The following is a 20,190-nucleotide window of genomic DNA, read 5'->3' on the forward strand; positions in this document are numbered from 1 at the left end:
TCTGCCTAATTTGATTCTTCTTATCGATCTTTTGTGGTGGACTTAATCAGTGCACAAGAATGTGTACTCGATCCCTTAGTCCTTTACTTGACTCACACATCCATGTGAACAAGTAATTAGTCTTAATTTTCCAAAACTTGAAAGTTCTCATTCATCATGCTATACAACTTGCATGATTCCAAGTTCCGGTCCACTTGAAACTTGGGTGATGAGAATCTTTCCTTATTTGGTAAATTTAGACATTACCACAAATGAAAGAATCAATTTCATATTTCCACTCTTGCTCTTAATGGAATCATATAAGCAACAATTTTTCCTCAAATGCCATTGTAAGGATATTTTAAAATAAATAAAATCAAAAAAAATTTCCTTTTATTTTAAAACTTTGCGGAAAAACTTATCCTTACAATCCATATGAAAAACTTGTTGTTATCTATTCCTTAAGCAATATCTCATAACTCCTAAGAAGTAGCTCAAGAATCCGATCTTCAAACTATGCGATAGAAATCCATCTACGCCATCAGATTCAGCATATTCTTTCTTTAAGTTTCTTCACTTTTTCTTTGATTCTTAAAACATCACCATGTGACCCAGTCACATCATGTATCAAGAATCTCAGAATAGAAACTTAATAGAGTTAGATAGTGGAATTTACCTGAAGTAGAGTCAAACTTATTGACTTTAACATCCTTAGGTAAATTTGGCAGCTTCGTGACCAATGCCCCTTCCTTTGGCAATATAAACATATGGACCCTTTGATAATGGTACACGGGACTATCACAGACTTAGCTTTTTCTCTTTACCATTTGGTCAACCGAGTTGACTCTGGCCGATCCCTTTCCATTGGGAAGAGAATGCTTTACTGGATATCCAATGTCATCATTGTCAATGTCCACAAAGTTTTAGGAAGTTGATCTTAACAAATAGATAAGATCATTAAGGGTCTTGTCATAGTATTTTTCATAGGTGTTCCAAAAGAACTCACTATATGACTTAGAAAGTAGTTGAACCACCAACTTTCTCAAGACTTTGACACCCAACTCTCCCGGCTTGTCAATATGTGACTACATCTCCAAGATGTGTCCACACCTAGACCTTGCCTTGCCAATAGGGCTTGAGTGACCTTAAACTTTTTTCAAGAACTTGTGGGTTGGGGAGAATAATTGGAGGAGGAGAAAGAAGTATGATATCCATGGGACATCATCTTCATTAGGAAACCTTGTTTCAAGAGATTTGGGAAGATCATAAGTGTCTAAACCAGACATCTTTTGGGAGATATTCAAGATAGTTGATCTTAAGTCCTTAATATGACACCCAATATGAAATATTAAGGCTAGGACCCAACAAACTATTTTATAACTTAGAAGAGGTATGCCGTAATCCAAGCTATAAAATATTTGAAGGTAGGTGAATGACGATTCACCAATTTCCACCAAGATAAACGAAATGTATTATTAGGTTTTAATTGGTTTTTGAAACTCCTAGATCTTTGAGATTCATTGAACTTTTCAAAGGCATGTTTCAATCTCGAGTGTGCCCTTCAGGTTTTGTGACTGGGATGCCGAGGATCACAAAACAAGGTGTGAAGTAACCATGCAAATCACTTGGTACCCTTAATAAATTACCCCTCAATCGATGTGCCGGTTAACCACACACGCTCCATCGATACTATGATAAATATTAAGTCACCCTTTACCTACCTTGTTAAGTCCAAGTTAGTGTGCCGGTTAACCACACACGCTCCACTAACGACTTAGACAAAGTGTAAAGTGTAATTTCATGGGTTAGCACCTTATTCACATTTTTCCTAAGTAACTAAGATTGGGTATTATTAAGAGTTTAGTTACTTAGTATTATCATTAATACTTTTAATGAAGGGAGAATTCTAGTCCTGTCAAACCCGTTCGGCTAACGACCCTCCACCAGTCAAGCAAGCGGTGGGTGAGAGTGGACACCCATTAAGTTGCCATTTTATAGGCAACAACCTTATACCCACCTTATAGACCGGCTTCGTGAATGAGGCGTACTAGCGGTAAGACTGACTTTACTCTTATACATATATATATTATTAACTTATAATATTATAAAGTATAAGGGTTGAATTTTAACTTTTAAAATTCTAAGGGCTAACTTGGAATTAAAGTATTCATAAGTGAAAACTTTACAAATTCCAAAACTTGAGGGCAAGTTTTGAAACTATTCAAAACTAATTAATTCCATAACTTATGTGTTTAAAGTAGTTTTAATCCAAAAACTCTTCAAGTTCCATAACTTGAGGACAAGTTATGGAAGACTTTAAACTAATAAAAGAATTAACTTTTCTTTATTTTATAACTTATGGAATTAATTAAGGTTACACCTTTTTTTTTATTTTATTTTATTAAATGAAGAGACTCTTGGTCCTCCATAACTTGAGGACAAGTTATGGAGTCATAAAACCATTTAATTAGAACTAGACTCTTCATTTTTTGTAACCTTTGCCAATTTTTATGAGTTTTATGATTCTTAAATGTGACTTTTCATATAACTTGATGACAAGTTACAAAAACACATTTTAGAATCAATTCTTAGATTAATTTGGATTAAAACCAACTATCACATAATTTTATTCATTAATCTAAATTCACTCATAAAACAAGCTAACACAAAAAACTTTTGGTGATCCATAACTTATTCTTAAGTTATGGAATCCTTTAAAACATTAACACCAAATTTTTTGTAACTCCATAAAACTTTGAATCAATTTTTTTTTAAAACCTTTTCATATCCATAACTTATGGAGGTTTCAAAAAATAAAACTCTTTAGATCAAACTTTTAAAACTAATAAAATAATCATATTATTTTATCTTTTATTAAATTTGACCTAATTCAACTCATAAAGCAAATTATTCAAATTTTACAAATAATTAGTTTTTTCACAAGAACAAGTAATTATCTTAAAATTTGACGAACTTCATGTTTTTTTTTTCCAACTTTGAAAATAAAATATTTGCATCAATATAACAGAAAACAACCCGTGGCTCTGATACCACTGTTGGGTTTTGAGCATTCTAACACTTCCTAAGTGTACATGCAACCCTAAATACCTTGGATCTATGTTTTCTCTATTATACATGCAAATAAGAACATCCAAGGTATTATCCTAATCTAGAATACAAAAACTATGAATGTAACAAGATAGAATACATACCTCTTGATGTAGCTTGATGTCTTCAAGCTTTAAGAGCTTAGCCCCAATAGTGTGGAAGCCTCAAGTGGAATCACAATCATCAAAACACTTAGAATAACTTGAGAGAATTCTTACAACTCATGAAATCGGCTAGCCCTCTCTAGAATAATACTAGTGCCGATTTTGCCAAGAATAATATCTTTATATAGTGTTACAATTAGGGTAAACTCTTAATTGTCATGGCTTTCCATTTCCTTGGATCCATGGGTTCAAATACACCATGGAGCATCCATGAACCATCTTATGGGTTTTAGCCCAACTTGATTATCCATGGAGCATTAGCCCACTATACAAGTATAGATGATTTACACAATCAACCCATATATTTAATTAGTCTTCTTTTGATCACTTAATTAATCCTAGATTAATTCTTGATCAATACTAATTAAATAATCTCATTATTCTTATTATTAATATACTAGAACTTATAATATATTAATAACCATAAGTGTCTTATTTCTCTCATTATAGTCTATCCAAGTGCATGATGGTATGCAACCCAAATGGACCATGCCGGGTCGGGTCAAGTCTTACCAATTATAGTTATGGACTTAGACATTAATCCAACACTTCCATCTATGACATCAAAGTACTAAACCGACTCCACAAAGACTTGCCATCCTTGATTCTTATAGCTATACCTAATACAATCTTATATTCCTTAGAATAAATAGCTCTGCCTCAAAACCCTATCCTATGGGAACATGAAGTCGAGCTAAGCCAAAAATTCTAAGCCTAAGTAATTCAATTTAGTAGGGTCTTCAGATAAATGGAAGGATTCTCGGATGAATAATTCAATGCTTCCAAAGCAAAATTAAACTTCTGCCAACCAATCTATCCATCTATTCCTACAACTTACTCGTGGGTCGATAACAAAGATTGGATCAGAGTTGGTCAAAATACACCTCCTAACCCGAGCATTAACATAACCATCACAAATCACCATAGCATGACAAAACACACTAGCCACCAGGGCGGTTGTTGGATCTAACACCATTCCTCTAAATATTGGAGACAATTTCCTTGGCATACCTCCTACAGATTGCGAAGAATTATACACTCTATGTTCCATTACTTACAACCCTAGCTGCATGTGTTTCCATAACCACATTCAGAACACATTAAGTTATAAGCACGATAAACTCGTCCATGTGTATTCCTATACCTGCAACAAGAATCGTAGCCTCCCTGATCTACTGATGAGCATCAACAATCTTGATCTTCCAGTGGTGTCTGGACTTGCACCAATTTTTTCTTCCTCTTCCAGACCTTTGGTCCAGACCTTGGAACCATATTCTTGATCTTCATAGGACACCCCCACTCTTCCTAAAATTGGGTCGAAGACTCGAATCATGGCATAGACCCCACCATGACCATCAAACCTACTAGATAAACAACTCTCCATCATCCCTTCGTTGTAAGACAAAGATGGTTCATAGCAAGCCGAACCTTGCCTCCTTGGAGCACCCACTAATGAAAAAATCATCTTCCTTTCCATCTATCATCTAGTAAGAATCTAATCTTTTCTCCTTAAAACACAAGAGATTGGAAATAAAGTATAACCATGTCATAACAAACTTCAACACGAACCATCGGCTGACCATACAACAGTCCATATGCCGATCATCATAATTGCTTCATTCCGGAGTCATGAGACTCAAACTAGTACTACCTCTAACAAAGCCCTCAAGATCTTAATATCGAACAACTCGCTCAAGTCTGAACTAATCAGACCTAATCTACCATGTCAACTAAGGCCCAAGCAATTAATAGACTCGTCTTCATCTGGAACAACCATAACCGGAAAATATTGATAAAGGAGGAAACACACCGCAACAAATCATGGTATTAAATGCTATCTACTCTCAACTAGCTCCCTAGAAACCTTTTTAACTCTTCCTGATCCTCATATGGATCCTATACTTTCAGTAGTACGATCTCATACTACCTTCCACACCTATACGTAATTGCCCTAAGAATTGTCTCAAGGTTCCTAAGTCATTACTCATGATCGCTACCAACCGATCTAATCATATATATTCACTCTCGAACGAGTACACACTGCTAATCTTCGTAGATTCTTCTTCTAGAGTTTCTCTATGCAAGTGCCCACACTAGCATATTCTAACATTCTTTCTATGTCACTAGGAATTCCCACCCCACCCTACTATCATTTGCAGAAGAAACTTCTACCAATGTCAACTGTCACACCCCGCTAAAGCGGAAACACGAGGTAGGACAACAGTAAACGTTTCATAGCAAAAGGATAAAGAGACATCACCAAAATTGTAATATTTAAAGTTTACAACCCATAATTAAACATAAACAAAAGACAAGTTTTTCCTAAAATAACATTGTTAAATAGTTAAATTCATGAAATAACTTTTCCACATGATGTAGCATGCTCTATGATGACGAATCTTTATAATCACTTACTAATTATTCCATGAAAAAACGTGTAAATGATGGTTAACTATGGAAATAGTTGGTGAGATCACATGTATACAAAAATAAGGGTTTTATGAATTGTAATCAAAGTTTTGATAAAAGTTTCCATAACAGAAGTTCGTTGCTAAAATAAGTAATAAGTTCATATATGCAATAATAATAATCAAAGAATGAGTTCATATCCAAGCCTATGACTGAATAATGCCCTATCAATATCTATGTTTATCACTAACATAGATAGCATATGGTAAAATACACTCCACGAAACGGGTGAGTGAGGAGTTGTCAAGTTCTTAATAGTGTTATCCATAATTACCATTTGCTCAAAGAGGTATTGGATTGTGTAAAGTTCAAAGGGACTTGAGACGGTAAGGCCTCATGTTTCACAATTACATACACATACATGAAAATTTAACAATCAGTTTGATACAAGATAAATTAAATACAAAGAACACAATTAAAAATGGGCATGTTTTTCCACCCAAAACATTAAAAACAATAAATAGGGGTTGTGAATAGTCATAATTGTTCGAGAAGCTACTAATGATGACTCATGATACTTCCACATGTCTCACTATCGGGGTCCTATGATAATGATATACACTAGTGAGTTTCTAGATAGAATATTAAACACTAATATACTTATTCCTACATATAGAGAAATGTCAATATTGTTTCAAAATTAGATTTAATATAAGGTGTAACCATTTTTCTGAAATGTTCAAATTTTTATAAACTATTTAGTGTAAGGATAATTCTAAGTGATAAATCTAAAATTTTGGGATATTATTTGTAATGTGTTTTAGCACTCACAAAGGTGTTTTAAAGGCTAAAAATTTCAAAAAGTAATATTAAAACAAGACTAAAAATTTCCAAACTTTTTACTTCAGTTTTTACTGCATTTAAGAACTTCCCTACAATTTTGCATGATTTTTAAATATGTATAACTATTTTTCCACCATTTATTCCCTTGAAAATATCATAAACTTGTGCAAAAATATTAAACAGTTGAGAAAATTCACCAAATTTATTATATTAGTTCCAATTGTAATTAAGGACTACCAAATAATTTTTCATGAATTTTAGATATGTCTAGCTTTTTATACCATAATTAACCACTTGAACAATACAAATTCATGTAAAAATAGTAACAAGTTCGGAAAAGATCTCATTATTTTTGTGGGGGCAAATGACATAAAAACCGTTAATTTTTCACAAAAATGTCGGTTTTACCTTTGGTTATTTAGGTCCAGTAAAGCCCAATGTTTTGTTTAATTTGTTCATTTATACCCTTGTAGCCGGTATCTAGGTAACCTACCGATTACCTAACGACAGTAAAGCCCTTGAGTTTTAAAAAATGTTCGGATTTACCCTTAAGTTTTCAAAAATGTTCGGATTTACCCATACTTTGATTGTTATTTTGATTATTTTGATTATTATTATTATTATTATTATTATTATTATTATTTAATAGATTTTTAAATGTATAAAAATATTATTATTAATATAAGTATTTATATATATATATATATATATATATATATATATATATATATATATATATATACTTGTATTTAGTATTTGTATACATTTAAAAGCCTATGTATTCCTTTAAAAACGTATCTATATACTAAAATTGTGTTTATTTGTGTTTAGTAAGTATAAGTATATATTTATTTCATATAAATTAATATTATACACATATAAATATAAAAGTACCTATTTATAACGTTTATATTGTATAAAAGATATAATTATATGTTTTTTTGTACATATTACTAAGTATAAATATGTATTTATTTCATATTTATATAAATAAAATAGTTTTTATACAAACTAAATGCATATTTATATCTATTAATACAAATAAAAATAGTTTTAAATGTATAAATATGTTTTTATTTGTATTTAATACATATATTTATTTGTATTTAATAGATGTAAATATGTATTTATTTTGTATAACAACTATCGGATAAATATAAAACACTAATTTTTTTTTTTTGGTTGATGAATCACCAAAGAATTAAAAAAATGTTTTTTATATGTGTTTTACCATATAAATATGTATAAATACATAGCATATATATATATATATATATATATATATATATATATATATATATATATATATATATATATATATATATAAAGCTAGCATTTTTCCTTTCACCACATTCATTTGAAACTCTCATGCATTTTTCCTTATACCACATTCATTTGAAACTCCAGTGACTTTTCAATTTCTTCCTAATAATGGTTATAAGTTGGTTAATAAGATTAAATAAATATCAAACATAAAATTTAATCATATATAAACTAAATTTCAATATTAAAAGAATATATATTTACTTCTACTTATAAAGTTATGTTTTTTAACTTTTAACATATTATACTTAATTTATTAGTTTTAATATATTGTTGGGTGTAAATCATTATCATACTAAAGCTATAATGTTTGAATAATTTGTATACAATACTTAAATTATAAATTTAAATATAACATTACAGGATCAACTTAAATATAAATTTTAGTTTAACTTAAATAAACCAAATAATATTTTGTAAATAGTTAAAAGTGATAAATTGTAGCGTCTTTCTAATAATGATTATAAGTTGGTTAATAATGTTAAATAAATATCAAACCAAAAGTGTAATCATAAATAAACTAAATTTCAATATTAAAATAACATCTTTACTTCTACTTATAAAGTTATGTCTTTAATTTTTAACAGATTATACTTAATTTATTTGATTAAGATGTTGTTGTATGAAAACGATTACCAATTTAAAGCTGTAACTTTTGAACAGTTTTGACAAAATACTTAAATTGTTAATTTAAATATAACATCATAGTGTCAACTTAAATATAAATTTCAGTTCCACTTAAAAAACCCAATGAAGATTTTGTGAATATTTAAAAGTGATAAATTGTAGTGTTAAATGCAAAAACTGAATTATAATCTCAACTTAACTAAAATATTTCCAAAATATATTTGTATAATCGTTAAAAGTTTTCAAATAAGTAGCTTAAAATAACTTACAATAAAAATAGTTAAATATAACTCTATATAAATGATTATATTGTTACCTTTAAAATCAGAAAACAATGTTTGATGTTTTAAATAATTATAATGACCGAAATTAAAACGTTAAACAATAAATTTCAAAAAATAAATTAACAATAACAAAAACTATATATAATATTAAACCATATTTTATATTTAATTTTATTCATGAGTAACTCACGGGTAGAAGTCATTCAAACGGTTGAGATTATACAGTTATAGTAGATGTATATATTATCATATAATTCAAAATAATCAATATATTATATCAATTTAGTATACGAATTATTATATAAAATTTAACAACAACGTTATTGTTATATTTAATATATATATATATATATATATATATATATATATATATATATATATATATATATATATATATATATGTAAATATTTCAACTATATAGGTGTTTCTGCGCAACGCGCGGACATTCGCCTAGTATATATATATATATATATATATATATATATATATATATATATATATATATATATAGATAGATATGTGTGTGTGTGAAATAAATACATATTTATACTTATTGATATGTACAAATACATATAATTATATCTTTTATACAATATAAACCTTATAAATATATATATTTATATAAACATCTATACAATATATTTTTATACGAAATACATATATATTTATACCTACTAAATTCAAATAAATATATTTTTAATATATATAAATATTTTTTAAAGGCGTATATTGACTTTCAAATATATATAAATGCTAAATAGAAGTAAACATATTTTTAAATACTAAATACAAGTAAATATATTTTTAAATCTATAAAATTATTTTTATACATTTAAAAGTGTATTAAACATATATAATAATAACAGTGATAATTATGTTAATAAAAATAATAGTAGTAGTAATAATAATAATAATAACAATAATAATAATAACAATAATAATAATAATAATCAAAGTAAGGGTAAAATCCGAACATTTTTGAAAACTTAAGGATAAATCTGAATATTTGTGAAAACTCAAGGGCTTTACCTGCATCAGGTAACCAATTGTCTACCTAAAACTGGCTACAAGGGTATAAATGAACAAATTAAATAAAACATCGGGGCTTTACTGGACCTAAAACACGTCCAAAGATAAAACCGATAATTTTTTTTAAAAGTTAAGGGCTTTATGGCATTTGCCCTATTTTTGTGCAACTGTTAAATAATGTATATAAGTTGGAACAAATATCAAAAGTTGTTTTCAAAAAGTAGAGTCCGGTTTTCATGATTTATGTGCTTTTAATATTAAGAAAATAGAAATAAATAGTAAAACAATAAGATAAATATTCAAAAAAATTATTTTGCATTAAACTATAAAAAATAATGTCTTGGTTAGTTTTTATGATTTTTATAGTGGTTTGGCTATTTTTCCCTAATTTATTCCACTAAATGCGCTTTAAATCGTGAAAATTTAGTAAAGAGTAAATAACCATTACTAATGATTTATTTGTGATCCTACTATAATAAAGAATGTCCTTATAATTTTTTATGAATTTAAAGTGTAGCTATTTTTCCTTGATTTAACCAACTAAATACACGAAAATCATAGAAAAATATAAATATGTTATGAAATATTTTAAAAATATTTATCTATGTGTTATAAAGAGTCAAGAAGTTGCTAAAATTCTGAAATGTTGTTTTTATTTCTCAGAACTTAGTTTTATGATTTATTTGAGTTCAACAAAATAAAACAGAAAGTAATAGTAAAGAGTAGAAAAAACTTATGAAGCTTCATAAGGGATGTTCTTATATATTAGAGGTCACTTAGGAATTTATCTAGAATTTATTGACGTAAATAAGTATTTTATGCGATTTATCCCCTTGGTTTCTTGCAAAAACTATAATAAATCCAGAAAAATGATTCAACACTTCGAACTTTCCAGATCATCATATTATATAACTGAGATCCTGGGAAAATTAGTTTTGAATAGAAAAGGTTACTAAATATTTTTATAGATTAAAATCTTTTATGAACATTTTTGATGTCGTTAACAACAAACTTTGAATCTCTAGCATTTATGCTTGAAGATCATCACATGCATGTCGGTTTCAAGGCCATGCATGGGTTTGAAATGTTCAAAAGTTGTTTTGTTTTTGAAAGAAAACATAGGGTGCATGTGGTCATTTTCCACTAAAACTTGTAGAAAAGTGCATTACCTTGATTTTGACATAAGTTTATGTCATGCGACTTCACAATCTTGCAGCATGCATTATGTTTTTGGGTGAAGTACTACCACCATCATCATAAAACTATGGGTTGGTGCATGTGTTCATGATTTTTTCAATAAATATGGTGTGGGAGAAGAAGATATGCATGAAATCATAACGTTATGAAAGAAAAGTGAAGAGAAAATGAACGCTTTTTGTGATTACCTTTAAACAACACTTGATGGACTTGATTGTTATGGTTGAGAGAGTGTTCTAGGTTGATGATTTTCGTGGATGAGAGGGAGAAAAAAGAGAGAGTTGAGTTATGGAAGTGGTGGAGTGTGAGAGAGAGTGAAGGAAGAAGATGGAGTGAAGAAATGAAGTAAATGATTAAGTTTTAGGAAAGTGGTGTATTGGGGAGAAATGGCTAAAATTATTAAGGAGGATAGAGGCTCCCTCCCTCATCTATTTTTTTTTTGAATAAATCCCTCCAATTTTAATAACTTTCAAAGTTTTTATAAATTTTGTTTAAGTCTTGATTTGTTTATTAAATCTTTGTTAATTTAACATATAATTTAGGAATAATATTGATAATTTAATTTTTCTATATTTTTTATATTGCATAAATTAATTATTTTAAATTTGATATTATAAGGTTCGTGACAAATTTTATGGAGTTTTAGATGTTATAGTTTATAAATTTGAGTTTTTATGGCTTTTTAGGGTTTTCGGATTTTGTTAGACTTTTGACAATCATAATGAAATGAAATTTGAAGATTTCAAATTATTTTAGAGTTTCATATCCCTTTTCAATTATACATGATGTTTGTAGTTCGTTTTAAATTGGATATTGTCAATTTCTACATTAGCTAAACGATTCATGCGAATTGTGAAAGTCAAGCATATTGCTCCTAGATTCTAGGTTGACCCAAGTTTCTACTAGGCCCTGACCTAATTTTTAAAGTTGGGCCAATGCTATGATGTGTCTTCATGATTTATGACATCTCAATTCAGCCTACTAATTGAACACATCAATTCAGTCCAGGCTCATACAAACACTTCAGACGTCGACAACAAAATATCTAGGGGCCCAAAGATATGTCTTATCCCGTTAGGGAAAAAAGAACGAAGAAACTTTGACTTTATGCTTGTATATTTTACTCAAAAAATCATGCCTGACACTATGTTTTATGACATCACATTACTGATGTGTTTTCGCAATACCAATGCACAACTGACTTGTAAATTACAACTCATATATCTTTGTTTTAAGAATCAAATATATTATCGTCTCATAATTAGGCGGGATAGAATCCATGCTTTAGTTCACTGAGCATGAGGTTATCCAATACTCAAAATCCCCATTTTTCTAAGTACTCATGAACATTGTAGCAATGTTATTTCAATGTATAATCCTCGTAGACAATCTAGAGCTCAATTCATGACAGTCTTAATTCACTACTTACTTCCAAAAGTATGAGCGACTGTGGAATTTGAATAATCAAATCATTTATAAAGTAAAACATGCAAAGTTAAACACAATAATAAACTAATTAACTATGGTCTCAAAACTATTTAATATAAATAGTCTCATATTATTCTCTCACTTTTGTGATTGGGATGATGAGGATCACAAACGAGATGTGAATAACTATGCAAACACACTTGACAACCTCGATGTCTTTTATCTTCTCAAATTGATGTGTCGGTTAACCACACATGCTCCATCAACAATGATAATTTCCAAGATGCCCATCATATCTCCTTATAGTCCATATTAGTATGTTGGTTAACCACACACGCTCCACTAACGACATATAAAGCATGATGTGTGTTTTCATGGATTAACATACTTTTCACATTTTCTTAAAGTAACTAGAGTGCGATTTTTTTAAGATGGTTCTAGTACTTTTTTATCATTATATTTTTAATGAGGTTATCTACTTTTAAAACTTATACCACCTTTAATAGTATGGCTTCGTGAATGAGGCATACTAGCGATTCGACTAACTTTCTCTCATATATATATTAATTAACTTTTAATATTATATATAAGGTGTATTTTAAAACATTTCAAAATATAAGGTTTCAACATTAATGATCTAAATTAAACTTTTAAGTTAAGTTAATTTAAATCAATTATGATTTAATCTTTATCATTTAATTAACTTTTAATTAAATTAATTTAAATCAAATATGATTTAATCTTTATTTCTTAATTAAACTATTAATTAAATTAATTTAAATCATTTCGGGATTAAATAATTATTTTCTGTTAAACAATTAATTAAATGATCCAAATTTAATCCTAATCCATAACCCTATCCAATTTTCAAAAATTAGGGTTTAGGTTATCCAATTTTAGTTATTCTATTTTAAGGCTTTTAAAACAATAATTATGGCAACTAGAAAACCCTAAGGAACCTAGCCATTTTCAAAATTAAAGGGGGTGGAGGCTAGGGTTTCAAGAACCCAAGCCATATGTGAAAATTCAAGCCTTTAGGGTTTAACTTCTGTGACATCCCCATTTTCACGACCAGAAAAGACCGATTTTTGTTTATGCTTTATAAAAATCAGAGTAATCCATTTAATAAAAATGTTGCGGAATTTGTTCCCAGTAAAACATGATAAATACGTTATCAAAGCATTCCAGAGGAAATGTATTTTTATTCATTTTAAAACATTTGGGATGTCATCGTCAATACATAAACATAAGCATAAACAGAACTTACATTCATTTACACTAGTGATCTACATGTCTTTAATCTCTCAGTGTAATGTGACTTCATATCAACACCTGTGATATAAATAAACTGAGTGGGTTAGGTTGGGAAACCTGGTGAGTACATATGGATTTCAATCACACAATGTTATATCATATATTTAATTTAGAACTCAAAGAATATACAATTTCACCATATATATACATAAGCAACTCTTACCCCGCCCCGTTAATCCTTACAACGAGACTATCCATACTCTCGGACCTTAAATTTTACCTCCACAACGTCAAGTCGAGTTCAGAATCGACTTAGTTCCAGGGGCTACCCCAGTATCCAAATCACCCTATCGTCTAGAACCTACTGAGATGCAAGAACTGTCAGGTCAACTTAATGAACTGCTCAGCAAGGGCTTCATAAGACCAAGCTTCTGACCCTGGGGAGCACCGGTCTTGTTCATCAAGAAGAAAGACAGATTGTTTCGAATGTGCATCGACTACAGGGAGCTCAACAAGCTTACCGTTAAGAATCGTTACCCTCTGCCTCGCATAAATGATTTGTTCGACCAACTGCAAGGGGCAAATTACTTTTCAAAGATAGATCTGAGATCCGGGTATCACCAGTTACGAGTACTAGAGGAGGATGTCCCGAAGACAGCCTTCCGAACTCGTTACGGACACTACGAGTTTGTAGTGATGCCATTCGGATTGACTAATGCGCCCGTAGTATTCATGGACTTAATGAATAGGGTATGTCGTCCTTAATTGGATCACTTCGTTATTGTCTTCATAGATGACATACTTATCTACTCTCGTAGTAAGGAAGAGCATAGTAAGCATCTACGTCAGATCTTGGAAACGTTACGATCAGAGAAGCTCTACACGAAGTTCTCTAAATGCGAGTTTTGGATTTGAATAGTCGAATTCCTGGGTCACGTTGTTAGTGAAGAGGGAATTCATGTGGACCCTTCCAAAATCAAAGCCATTGAGAACTGGTCAGCATCGAAGACGCCTACAGAAATTTGTCAATTTCTAGGCCTTGCGGGCTACTATCGTAGGTTCATTGAGAACTTATCTCGGATTGCGAAACCTCTTACGACTTTGACCCAGAAGGGCATGGTCTTTGACTGGGAAGAGAAGCAATAGAAAGTGTTCCAAACGCTGAAGCGAGCCTTATGCACTGCATCGATACTATCCCCCCCAGAAGGAATAGAAGACTTCATGGTCTATTGCGATGCATCCAAGCAGGGGCTCGGCTGTGTTCTGATGGAACGAGGTAAGGTCATTGTCTATGCCTTAAGACAGCTGAAGACACACGAGGTCAACTACACCACGCATCATCTTGAGTTAGGAGCAGTTGTATTTTCTGTAAAGATCTGGAGACAATATATGTATGGTGCGAAAAGCACTATCTTTACAGACCACAAAATCCTACAACATATATTTGACCAGAAGGAGCTCAACATGAGACAAAGACGGTGGGTCGAGCTACTCAGTGACTACGAATTTGAAATTCGTTATCATCCCGGCAAGGCCAACGTAGTAGCTGACGCCCTAAGTCGGAAAGAATACTCTGGTCGTAGATTCAAATCATTGACTATGACTATCCATTCACACTTGTCCAGACAAATTAAGGAGGCTCAGCTCGATGCTTTGAAACCTCAAAATGTGGCGGGTTAATCCCTGAGAGGGATGGATAAGAACTTGGAAGTCAAGGTTGGCAGAGCTCTATATTTCATAGATCGGATCTGGGCACCGAAACACGATGGCTTCAGAGATTTGGTCATGACCGAGGCGCACAACACTCGTTATTCCATTCACCCAGGTTCAGATAAGATGTATCTGGATCTTAAAAATTTATACTGGTGGCCTAACATGAAAGCAGAGATTGCTACCTTCGTGAGTTAATGTCGTACTTGCGCCAAGGTTAAGGTCGAATACCAGAAACCATCAGGTTTACTTCAGCAACCGGAGATACCTTAATGGAAGTAGGAGCGGATCACGATGGACTTCATAACCAAGTTACCCAAGATAACGGGTGGTCTTGATACCATATGGGTGATCGTTGACAAGTTAACCAAGTCCGCACACTTCCTGCCTATCAAAGAGACTGACAAGATGGAAAAACTAACAAGAACTTACATTAGAGAGATCGTATAAATGCATGGTGTTCCCATATCCATTATCTCTGATAGGGATAGTAGATTCACTTCGAGGTTTTGGCAGTCACTACAAAGTTCCCTTGGAACGAGGATGGACATGAGTACAACCTACCATCCGCAAACCGACGGACAAATTGAGAGGACTATTCAAACCTTGGAAGATATTTTGCGAGCCTGTGTAATCGAATTTGGAAAGGCATGGGATACTCATTTACCCCTTGTCGAGTTTTCCTACAACAATAGTTATCACATGAGCATAAAGGCTGCTCCATTTGAAGCCCTCTATGGCTGAAAGTGCAGATCCCCTCCGAGCTGGGCTAAGGTGGGTGACACCCAGTTAGGAAAAGGACGAGTTCCTAACAACACTCTCATAGGTCCGGAGATCATTTGGGAAACGACAGAGAAGATCGTTTAGATTCGTGAACGATTGAAAGCCTCTAGAGACCGACAGAAAAGCTATGCAGACAAGAGAAGGAAACCTTTGGAATTCCAGGTGGGAGACCCTGTTCTTTTGAAAGTCTCACCCTGGAAGGGCTTGATACGCTTCGTAAAGCGTGGAAAGCAAAATCCAAGATACGAAGGGCCTTTTGAAATTCTCGCTAGAATCGGCCCTGTAGCTTACAAACTCAACCTACCTCGCGAACTCAGTAACGTACATTCTACTTTCCACGTCTCGAACTTGAAAAAGCGTCTGTCCGACGAGACTCTTGTAATCCACCTCGACGAGATCGAGATCAACGAGAGCCTCAACTTCGTGGAAGAACCTGTAGAGATCATGGACCGAGAGGTCAAGCAAATGAAACAAAGTCGTATCCTGATAGTGAAGGTTCGCTGGAACGCCAAGCGAGGACCTGAATTCACTTGGGAGTACGAGGATCAAATGAAATTGAAATATCCTCATCTTTTCGCTTAGTTATTTGTAACTTAAATTGCTTAAACTCTAATTTCAGGACCGAATTCTCTCTAACGGGGGGATGATGTGACAACCCGAAATTTTTATCTTGTACAACCATTCACTTTAATAAAGGTCAGACTCGTTTCTGCTAACTTTTAGCACTGTTTAGAGTTTGTTTGAGTGTTCTAAAGCCTAGTACCTTCAAGATGTAATTATAGGAAGTATACTCTAGAGTTCAATGTACAATATTCAAGCCTCAAAACTCCAAGAATTGGAGTTTACGGCCATAAGATGGAGTTTACGGCCGTAAACTGTAACGCCCGTAGATCTAGGCTAGTCAAATTAGAGGCAATAAGTGTCGAAAACGACTTTTCGACAGAAGCTTATAAATAATTTAAACCAAGTTGTAGTATATGTCACTAGGTTTCCGTACATATAAAGAACGCCGAAATTCGAGTTATAACGAAAAAGTTATGACCCGTCGAAGTTTCGCGACGGAACCGGCTCGATACCGGGAGGCGTAAATAGTGAATTTACGATAGAGCGAGATTTAGCCTTGGCGCTCTAAACGAAAGTCGTAGAATATGTTAAACTAAGAACTTCGATAAAAAGAACGCCCAAATCTGACTCCGTATGAAGAAGTTATGAGGAATTAACGGACCAATCTTGTCCCGGTCTGCTAAAAATATAACTTTAAAAATAAAGTCAAAATTAGCCGACAGAGTCTAAACGAAAGTTGTAGAGTACGTCTCCACCTACGCGTGGATATAAAGAATGTCAAAAACGGAGTTCGTATGAACGAGTTACAAATTATAATAGCATATTTACGTATTAAAATAAAGTATAAATCATATATACGTACACACACACACACACACACATATATATATATATATATATATATATATATACATATGTATATATCATTAGAAAGGTATCGACGATGCGGTCATTATAAGACTAATGTTGAGTTCTTTCGACATTAGTTTAGTGCAAATATTGTTAAATCTATTTAAAATAGTATTATAAAGGGGTGTTTAGTTGTTTATATAACTATAAGGTCATTAAGTAATTATGGAGGGTAGTTTTTGTAAATTCAATTACTATAAATAAGAGGCTTGGGCTCTCATATTTCTTGCACCATTCTCTTGATTCAAGAGTCTTTCTCTCCTTATCCCCCGAGCATTTCGGTCCCTCGTGATTCGACTTCTCTTTCTGTAGTTTTAGTATAGTAAGGTGAGCGCTGAAGCGCTGCACGAATCTTTCTTAGAAAGATTCAGCGACGAAGTTATGCCCCTACAGAGCCCGACTCCTAGCTAAAATCCCCTTGTAAGTAAGTTATGCTTACCCTATTTTAAATATAGTTTATATTTAAAATTAGTATTGTTATTATAAATTTATAATAAATATTTGAGCTATTATTATGACTTATATAAGTGTCGTTATAATATCTTTTTAACTACTTGCGGTACGGGGAATCTGGTTTAAAGGGCCGCATAGGGTTGTTGGATTTCAGAAGTGTTATATGCCAAAATGGTCCTGCCCTCCGGTGTTTTATGTCTGGCCCATGTCTGTACATAGTCGTTGGAAAGTATTGTTTAAACGCTTATATAATAATAATAATAATAATAAGACTAATAATTAGTCACGGTAAATATTAGACTAAAATCTAGCGGTAATAATACTAGGTTCCGTCGAAGGAAATTATTTTAAAGTAAACGAAGCGCTGTCCGAGTACCGAGTCACCACCTTCTCAGGTGAGTGCATAGTCCCTTTCATCTTACACATAGATATGAAGTATTTTAATATAAATTACGTGTTGTGTGTGCATATTGTCCGAATACTTGCTGTCTATGCTGGGTGAAAGATTTTTATACATGTTTTAAATGATTTAAACTGTATATGTATTTTATATCTACAAAATGTGTTGGGTAAAACATGGGTAGATGAAATAGTTGTTTTGTGATAACACGATGGGAGACATCAATGTTGTCAGTGATCTAGTCATCTAGTGGAGTATAGATGATGACCATGGGCGATACTATACGGTCCGGTGGAACGCTAGTAAGCTCGTAACATGTAGGTGTTTTTGAACTAGGTGCTCATTAGGTATTTTGAACTGAGTGTGTTCACTACGTATCTTTGAACTGAGTGTGTTCACTAGGTATTTTGAACTAAGTGTGTTCACTAGTTACTTTTGAACTAAGTGTTTACCAGATGTTTTGGACTACGTGTTCACCAGTTGTAATCTATACACTACTAGAAAACAGCCCTTTAACGACGCGCAAACAATGACACTCGCTGATAGAGGACGCGCATTTGTGCGTGCCCTAAAAAATAATGTCAGTTTTGCAAAATTTGAAGGACAGAGAACACGCATTTTGTGCGCGCCCTAAAATTAGTGTCCAAGAAAAAAAATTAAAAACACGGAGGGCACCTATCATAAAAATGTGCGTCGTGTAAATGTGTCGCTTTATATTTTTTTAAGGAAGGCGCGGTCTCTGATTTTTAATAGCCCGGGGGGAATGAAATCCCAAAAAATTAAACACCCCGCCTCTAAAATCCTCTACCAAAAAACCCTAATAGTTCTTTATGCAGTTCTTCTCTCTCTCTCTCTCTTGCTCTATCTCTCTCTCCTTTGGAATCAGATTCTTGAAAGATCGAAACCCTAATCGTAGCCCTAACTACGACCTGTATTACCAACCGTGATCTTTAGATCAAAACGAAAGCGGCGACCACCACGACAACCGTCAACTATACAATCCTTACCAAGATCTTATAGAGTCCCCGCACAAACCCTGTATAAACCTCCCACATCTCCTGAATACCTCCTTCAAGAGGAATCCATCGCTCAACGGCGTTCATGGGGCGAAAACCTGACATACTACACTGGTATTGGTTACCTCAGCAGCGCAGTAGTTGGCGCCGGGAAAGGTTTATTAGAGGGCATGAAGGCTTCCGAGGCTAGAGACACCATGAAACTTAGGGTTAACTGGAATGAAATGCGTGGTGGTTGGATTAGCGACTGGGGCGTGGTGGTTGGATTAGCGACTGGAGTGCTTTACAAAACGGCGGCCAGCCCTAGGTCGACGGCTGTTGCCGGAGCTATTGGTGGAATAGCGGTGGGATTAGTCATGACGGGGAAGCAGATTTTGAAGAGATACGTACCAATCTGAGCTCGATCTGTATTCAATTTCATCTTACTACAAGTCTTGGTCTTTTGAGATCTCCAAAGGTGATTCATCTGTAGTCTTTTACAATATTTTAGTATTTTACAATACTTTAGATGATTGACATAATTTGGCATGGAATGAAACGCGTGATTTTGTTTTGTAAGTGACTGGAAGGGTTTAGTCACAAATAAATCATTGTAGACTTTGATATGGGAATTGTATCAACACAGGTTTTTCTGGCTTTATTGGTTGATGAATATTTGTTCAGGTGAGAACACAAATTGAATATTTGGTTGATGAATATTTCTGATGTT

The 20,190-nt window shown here is 32.6% G+C and overlaps 1 pseudogene; it reads left to right on the top strand.

Moving 5' to 3' along the window:
- The window catches only part of LOC128127890 (mitochondrial import inner membrane translocase subunit TIM23-2-like), a 66,917-nt pseudogene extending 46,966 nt beyond the window's left edge, over window positions 1-19,951 (top strand).
- Window positions 19,952-20,190: the final 239 nt, after the last annotated feature.

The sequence above is a fragment of the Lactuca sativa genome, chromosome 8 (assembly GCF_002870075.4).
Source record: "Lactuca sativa cultivar Salinas chromosome 8, Lsat_Salinas_v11, whole genome shotgun sequence".
NCBI lineage: Eukaryota > Viridiplantae > Streptophyta > Magnoliopsida > Asterales > Asteraceae > Lactuca > Lactuca sativa.